The following is an 8,055-nucleotide window of genomic DNA, read 5'->3' as shown; positions in this document are numbered from 1 at the left end:
GTTGTTTCTATGGTATCGGCTAAGAGGGATGAAAAGGTGAAATACTAGATCTTGTGCTGAGAGGTCGCTGTGTGTCCCTCCTCCTACCCCCCCCCCCCCCTTCCAACCCTCTGTCAAGTAGAACCCGCGATCCCTCCCGGCTCTCCTATCTCAGGCTTTCGTTTATTACTTCCTGAGCAAATTCACTCATGAAAAAGACGACTTTTGTTTATGTTGTCACTAGGTCCAGACAACCCTTGCCACCCCCACGCTGCCATGCCAGCGCTTCTGACTTTCTAACTGGAGGAAAGTTTTACGTTGAAAGGTGCGGCGAGGAGCTGTCCTCAGTTCCTCCCAGTCAGGCTTTGAACTAACAATAGGGCAGGTTGAATGAAAACTGATAAACGCAAATCCTGGAATCTCGAAGACGGATCGCACCGCGTCACGCTGGTCCCTTTCCGCCGTTACTGCTCTCAGATGTCAACTTTTGAACACTTGCTGGATGCAAACGCCCTTCTGCCACCGGTGTGCCCTTTGACCGCTAGCAGTTGAACTGACGATTAACTGGCTTGTTAATTAATGCCAAGGAGTGGTATTTGGAAGAGACTGGGAAATAACAAAGCACTCTATAACCTGCACTCCTGTCCTTAATTTGATTTGTAGTTTACTCGAAGTGGATCGCTGTGTTTACCAGTATTTACAGATGCTATATTTATTGGAAAGGGGGGAAGTGTGTGTTGGGGGAAGGGGAAGGATGGGTCGTTCGGTATTTTATTTTCGAAGCGGTTCAAACTCTTGTAAGAGCAGTTGAACAGTTCGCTTCCCCTGAACTCTGCAGCTTTGTTCCTGCAACTTCTTTATCTGCCCATCACCTAACATGAGAATCAACCAGGGATGCCTCTGGATTTGGGATTCTTTGAAATTTGCTGCGAGAAAGGACAGAAGACGATCTTTACTCCTAGGGTTTCTGAGCTGTGCCTAGCAGGGAGCATCTTCAGGAGGGTCTAGGCTAAAGGGTCCAGGTCCAATTCTTGGCCCTCATTCACCGTCCCGCTGGGGCAGCTGAGGCTGCAGGCGCTCCAGTCCACTCGCGTGCGCTCCAGTTCCGGATTTGCCCTGAGCTGCGGCCAGGGAGGGAGGGGGTTCCAATGTGAGCGTGAGTATTTGAATGAGAAAGCAGGTTGTGGCGGCAGAGCAGGTCTCTACGCTGAGCTCCTCTGCGGGTTCTGCTGGCTGGTGTGTGGTAGTGCCCATCTGGGGGCCCTGTTTTGGTCCTTGGCAGGATCTTGGGGTTGGAGTCCTACCGGGCCACTAGCAGATCAATCTAGCCTTTGGGAGGTTGCGCCGGTGACAAAAACTCCAAGAATCCTTCATCCGCGGGATACTCTGAGCTGAGGAGGTCAGTGCTTTCGAGGGGTGGGGGTGGGGAGTAGGGAGAGGGACGCGAGGAGGAAGTGGAGGACCGGCCTGCCGCTCCAGCGTCGCGCGAGCAGGTGCCCGAATTCTTTCTGGGCAGTCCCAGCCCCGAGCGCCTTGGACTGTGCTATGTGCCAGAATGCCCCGGGCGAGGAAATGGACCACAGTCGCTCCTGGGCTCCTCATGGAGCGCGTGGGCTTTTGTGCCTCAGCAAGACCTAACCTCTTGTCTTCCCTGCCCCAGTTGCAGAGGTCCAGCCTCAGGGAGGGTCGGGCATCGCTGCGGGATAATCCCACGGCGGGGGCTCCGGGATTCTCTGCTGCAGGGAGAGTAGTTCTGGGGTCCCAGAAGCGCGTCCTCAATTGCACGCGCGCGCGAGTCTCACGGTTCAAAAAACTCCAGGCATTAGGCGCGAGGAGGATTTACTCCAATTGCCCTTTCTTGGGACAAATCGGAGGTTACCGGAGCGACGCCCGGGCTGCGAAGGCGCTCTCTGCGCCTGCGCGGGATCCCATGGCAACAGCACTGGATCAGAGACGCCACTTGAAGAGCAAACCTGTTTTGTTTTGCTTCACTGTGGAGCCTACTCCTCTAGACTTTTTTTTTTTTTTGTACCTTGGAACCAACTTACCATCTCATTTTTCTTTTTAAGTGTTTAGCGTTGAAGTGATAACCAAATGCATGGCATAGAAAATATGAAACTTTTTTCTCCTGCGTTATCATTTTGATCGTGGAAAAAATAATGCTGAGAAACTGCTTATTGGAGGGTTTAGGTCTCCTCCTTTTATCTTGTCAAAAGGAGGAGGAGGAGATGAATAAGCCTGTTTCTTGGTGAGGTTTTTGTTTTGTTTTGTTTATTTTTTGTTTTTGCTTTATAGTTTAGTCAGCCTTGGGTCTTAGGGGGCCAGATCTGAGCCTTCTTTCCACAGTGCGGACAACCCCGCAGCCCCTGCGTCCTCTGCATACCGCTGGCTTGTACTGTACAGAACCCGGTGCTCTCCAAATGAACTAGTGTGTAAAATGCTGGTGACTGGAAACAAAGGCTTTCTGTCAGCAGATGCGTTGCTTTTCCAGGTGCAGGTTGCTTACTGCTGGGGTTATGGTCTTGTCCAGAAAATAAATGTTTTAAGACGCCTTTTTGGAGACTACTCTTCCCAATCTGTCTGTTGAGAGTCATTTTCTTAAAATCGTGTCTTGAAAACTTCCTTCACTCTTTTAAATTCCATTTGTTAACACCAGGGCAGCATTTGGCAAGACTACAAATCTTCAGGGTTTCCTAGTGGGCTCTAGTAACTTCTTGTTACTATGTTTTCATAGACTGCATCCCTACTTCCCAGCATGATTGAGAGCTACTTTCTATTAAATAATCTGATTAGAATTCACAGAACCATTAATAAAAGTTTAAAATGGAGTTACTTTCTTGAGACAAGTATGACCTCAAATGCCTTGAGTGAAATAAGGATTCTGCCTCCTACTTTTGAACAATATGCATTCCCGAATAGCAAGTGTTTAGTTGTACTGGGAACAACTAAGATGTTTAAGATGATTTCACCTAGTACAAACAGCAAATGACAGTCAATGAAATCAATGATACCAACATACTACTTTTCCAAAGATCTGTAAATAACATTTAAATAAAGTTTTCTCATCTTTTTCCTCATCATTGTCTAGATGTTGTGTCACTCACATAGCTCTAATGTTAAAAAAAAAAAACCCTCTATTGAAAATGAGAAAAAAAACTTATTTTCAGGTTCAAGTACTTTGTGGCCCTATTTGGTAGCTTGTAACTGGCTCTGATTCCCTAATTCTCACTGACATTTGTTTCCTCTGGTTCCGGGAGGTAAACTGCAGTTTTAGCAGATCATGGGATAATGAGATTGGGAGTGCCTGGAGGAAGGCTGGGAAGGAGACAAAGGGAGGGGAGGTTGGTAGGCAGTGGCAGATTTATAGTGGCTTGTAATCTTGTAATAAAACGTGTTAAAAATCCTTGCTTCTGTTGGACATATTTTCCACGTATTGACTTCAAGTAAACTTATTTTGAAAATCAGTTTTTTAATATAATTATAGAGATAGAGTTATAAAAACAGACATGAAAAGGGATTTTTCATGTTAGAATTCCTTAACATAAAGTAGTGTGTGTGTGTGTGTGTGTGTGTGTGTGTGTGTGTGTTGCTGGGGATTGAACCCAGGGCCTCACTTTTGCGTGCTAGGAAAGCAGTTTACTATCAGGTTATGTGCCTAGCCCTTATGAAAATTCTTAGCAATGCTTTGCATTTAATTTATTCATTTAGCCAACAGATATTTATTGAGAACGTGTATGTATGTAAAGCAAGATGAATAAATTCAGTTTCTTAGCCTCAATGGATTAAGAGTTCTGGGCTCTGGAATAACTCTAACTTGGCTTCTGGTTTCCAGGGTGGCAATACTACCTTTGGTGTTTTTTTTTTTTTTTTTCTTTTGTCCCTTAGAACTGGAGATCAGACCCAGCTCCTAACATACGGTATGCAAGCCCACCACCACCACTAGCTGCACCTACACTGAAGCCTTTGTAGTCTTATAGTTAATTTGGTCCTGATTAGATGGCTAGGCTCAAATAGATGGTGATGTTTTTTATGAAAAAAGCAAGTATGCTTTAAAATTAAAAAAAAAAATTTAAAAGCAATTTAGATAAGACTATCGTGTGCATGCGTGTACTTTGACACGGCCCTCAAACTGGTGCTCTTGCCAAGTGCAGTGCTCACTGTGGGAGAAACCAAGAAGCCGGCAGCTCAGGTTTCCCCAGGGAAGGTGGGTGAGAGGTTCTGCAGTGCTTTGTTCTGGCCCCATGAGTCCTGACTTAATGAACCTGCTGCCAGCTTCCTTGGAAGAACAGAGTTGGGTTTCATGCTTGAGGGACTGTGATTGGGAATGGACAGTGGATATAAAATTATGGATGGGTGAAAGGAATACAGTAGACTGCTTTAACTTTTAAAGTAGGGTAACTTTTTGTGAATGCAGACTATTGCAATCCCTTATGTCCACTACAAGAGCTCTACTGAAGTACTTACCGTGCTTGACAAACATTTCCTCTTGTCTTGCCTAGGACAGAAGGTTAGAGAAGATCCCGGCCCCTCTTTTCTTCACCACTTCACAAGCTTAATACAGATTATAACGCCAGAGGCATGCAGAGGAGCATCCCCCATTTGGTTATTGCTCTTTGTCTAGGAAAACCAGACTCAGCTGTGAATTGTGGACCAAGTGGTGCAGAACTCATTACTTTGAACAATGCCTTCCCTGCCTGAGAAGTGTGTTCTCTAGTCTCGCTAGCATGGGTTTATTTCAGGCTTGCTGTGGTCACAAGGAAAATCATTTAGACACAGTTTGGCAGGCACTCACTTGCTTGTCTTTGACACCCGTGACCGTTTTTTTGTTTAGGAAGAAACCCAGTATTGCTGTGATAGGGTGTGCCAAATTGGAAGGGCATTTTAGGAAGCCCGTGAAGAAGTTTACACAGCTTTTTGCTATTATCATCAAAGTTTCTGCTGTCTCTTTTTCAAAGTAGAAGAGAACAGGATGGATCAAGAGGGGCAACCAAAAAAAAATGTTTATGCTAAAGTTAAAAAATGTTCTTTCCAGCTCTGTATTTTGGATACAGTAAGTGCTTGGGCCTCAAAGTCATTATAGAGCAGAGAAAGATGACTCTACCATATGTGTTGCATACATTAGGAAGCCAAGAATTACAGTCACTAAGTGACTTTCTTAAATTCTCAAAGCTAACAAATGGCAGAGTAAGGATGAAAATATGGAGCTACTGATTTTTAAATCTAGCTGTTTCAGGAAATCTAGGTACAACATGCATCAAATCCTTACTGTGGCCTTGCTGTTTACAGAGTCATGAAGTTGGTTTTATTTATAGATGCAATTGGTGAAACAGTAGCCATTTAATATGCTTTTTATCTGACAGTAAGTAGAACTGACTGTGTATATATTCTGATAATATATTTAGTTCCAAACATGTATATATCATGGAAACATGTTATGTGTGTATAGATGAAAAAGAGTCTTTACTAATTTAGGAATTTTGCTATGATTAAGACTTAATACAATGCTGGGCATAGTGGCTCATGCCCGTAATCCCAGCACTCGGGGAGACAGAGGCAGACAGATCTCTGTGAGTTCAAGGTCAGCCAAGGATAGCCAAAGCTACACAGAGAAACCCTGTTTCAAAAGAATTAAAAAAAAATACAACTGGAGACTTTTTGGAAGAAATGAACAAGTGACTAATATTATACTATGTGTCTTTATAACCCATAATGATCCAAAGAGGTTGCAGCCATCCCATGGTGCTGGTGAGACTCAGTGAGTTTACCTTCTTGCCTAGGATATACGTAAGCGGGGAAAAGATTTGGAATTTGAGATCTGGTTTGTCCACCTTCGTGTTCCGTTATATCATGCAAGATGGAACTCAGGAATTCAAGAACACACATATGCAAAACACAGGTGGTTTTATTTTCAAATTCCCCACTTCATGCAAAGTACCAGCAGGCAGAGGTGTTCCTGCTGTGCTGTGAACAGAGGAGACTCCTTTTGGGGGTTAGGAGGTTATAAATCTGGGTCTGGTTCCAGAAAATCATTCAAGACTCTGTTTATAAACTGTGTTGGCTATTTGTTTAGAAGTGGGTGGTGTTTAGGTTCTTCTCTTCAGAGGGCTTTGCACATCAAAGCAGCCCACTTATCGCTTCTGGTCTGTTGTCATCTTGTGTTAGATCTGAGAGGACCATTCTCCAACTTAATGTCTGTTTCCTGACCTGTCAAGACACAAACCTTGGTTTTATCTTAGATTAACTTTGCCCTTTTCTTTCTCTTGAAATGTACCATGAAACTTGCTGCAGGAATGAAGAGGGCTCTTACTAAAATGCCTTCTCAGCCTTAGGATCAGAATAGAAAAGCCTTGGATAGTTGCTGAAAATGCCTGAAGTCAGGCCAGAAGCTGGACTTTTGGCTGTCCTCAAGCCTCTGCTGGAGTGCTGGGGGGACTGCAATGGGATGCCGTGGGCTGGCTGCAGAGTCATTACCTTTTGTGGCTTTTTATGCCTGGAAAACTAGGCTCAGGACTGTCCATGCGCACACAGCCCATTGTGGCTGGGTTGCACCTGGATTGGGGCTCGAACTACCTAACTTAGTAGTAGTCTAGTATCCTTGGCAGCACAGCACACACCCCTCCCCTCTGATTTTCCTCCCCACTTACTTGTCTAGTTCTCCTCTTCTTCCTCTTTTTTTTTTTTTTTTTTTTTGACAAGGGCTCTAGTAGCCCAGGCTGCTCTTGAACTGGCGCTTTGTCTGAGGATAGTCTTGAACTCCTGACCTTCCTGCCTCCTGAAAACTGGGCTTACCGCTGTGCACCTCCATCCCCACCTTGAGTTCTTTTCTGTGGCTCTTTTCTCTGTGGCGGTGTCTTTGGCAAGGAACTTCACTGACCTGTCCAGTTAGTCAGGAGCTGGGGCCCGCCTGTTAGGTTGCACAGGCGGCAGTCTGGAAGGTCTAAGTCTGGGCTAGTGCGCGGGAGTTACTGATTAACTAAGAAGAGCCTTGGTGGTTTCTTTTCACCAGTCTGCATTTCCTGTTGCTGATCTCCAAGAATCAAACATTCAAATTCAGTTTCCCACTTCCTTCTTCCCGCCTCTTGGACATAGTAAAGGGACCTCTGGACCTCAGAAGCGAGCTCCATGGTGTGCTAATAAGATCTCCGCAAATTTCCCCTTGCTGGAAACATGGAAGCTCTATCCAGGGTGTTCAGGGGCCAGAATCCAGGCACAGAAGGTATGTGAGTTGACCTGCTGGCAATTGTGCATCATTCCGTTTTTTAGACATTCTGCAATCTTTTTCCAACAGTTCTCTCTTAGCCGCCAGTGGGGCTGGAGGTACTGAGAAGGGACTATCATGTCTTTAAGAGAGATTGGCTTGTAGACAAAGGTAATGTGTTCAGAGGAGTTAAGATTATTGAAATAGTCTTTTGATTTTTATTTCAATTTAAAGTCGATTGTTCCGTATAGCCATTGATATTAGAAGGCAAAAAGGGAGGGTAGGGGGGTGAAAGTCTTTTCTTCTATGCATGTAAAATATCTCTGGACAGAAACACAAGGGACCAGCAGAATGGCTTGCTGCGGTACTAAGGCAGGAGAAAGCCGGTCACTGTATACCTTTTTGTAACTTGAAAATTTAAAGCTTTCAACTTTAAAGAAAATCCTCAGTTTTTCCATAAGAAAGAAATTATGCATCTACCGTCTACTCCTTAGTAGATGTAAGAGACTGGGAAGTGATTTCAAAGAAAGAGTGAAACAATCTTTATTCTTTTTGGAAAATCTCATCAACTTTCATACTCAGTAATTTTTAAATATTCAATAATTTTGTCTTTGGCACAAGGTCTTTTACATAGACCTGGGTGACTCACTGTGTGGTAGCCCAGGCTGGCCTCAGATTTGTGGCAATCCTTCTGCCCCAGTTGGGAGGGCTTAGATTTCAGGCATACACCACCATTCTGGCCATACATAGTAATTTTTTGTTTTGTTTTGTTTTGTTTTTCGAGACAGGGTTTCTCTGTGTAGCCTTGGCTGTCCTGGACTTGCTTTGTACACCAGGCTGGCCTCGAACTCACAGTGATCCTTCTGCCTCTGCCTCCC

The 8,055-nt window shown here is 44.6% G+C and overlaps 1 protein-coding gene across 7 annotated transcripts in view; it reads left to right on the top strand.

Annotated features, from left to right (window-relative positions):
- Window positions 1-279: 279 nt before the first annotated feature.
- Window positions 280-8,055, top strand: part of PLCH1 (phospholipase C eta 1) — a 207,545-nt gene continuing 199,769 nt past the window's right edge. For 6 of the 7 annotated variants that reach the window (XM_084769039.1, XM_084769038.1, XM_084769033.1 and 3 more), the window contains exon 1: window positions 1,144-1,378. The gene's annotated coding sequence lies outside the window, so the exon portion shown is untranslated. The other variant, XM_084769032.1, reaches the window with a different exon arrangement.

This window comes from Acomys minous (assembly GCF_964271855.1).
Source record: "Acomys minous genome assembly, chromosome: 19".
NCBI lineage: Eukaryota > Metazoa > Chordata > Mammalia > Rodentia > Muridae > Acomys > Acomys minous.
This window is presented reverse-complemented; position numbering and strand designations above follow the sequence as displayed.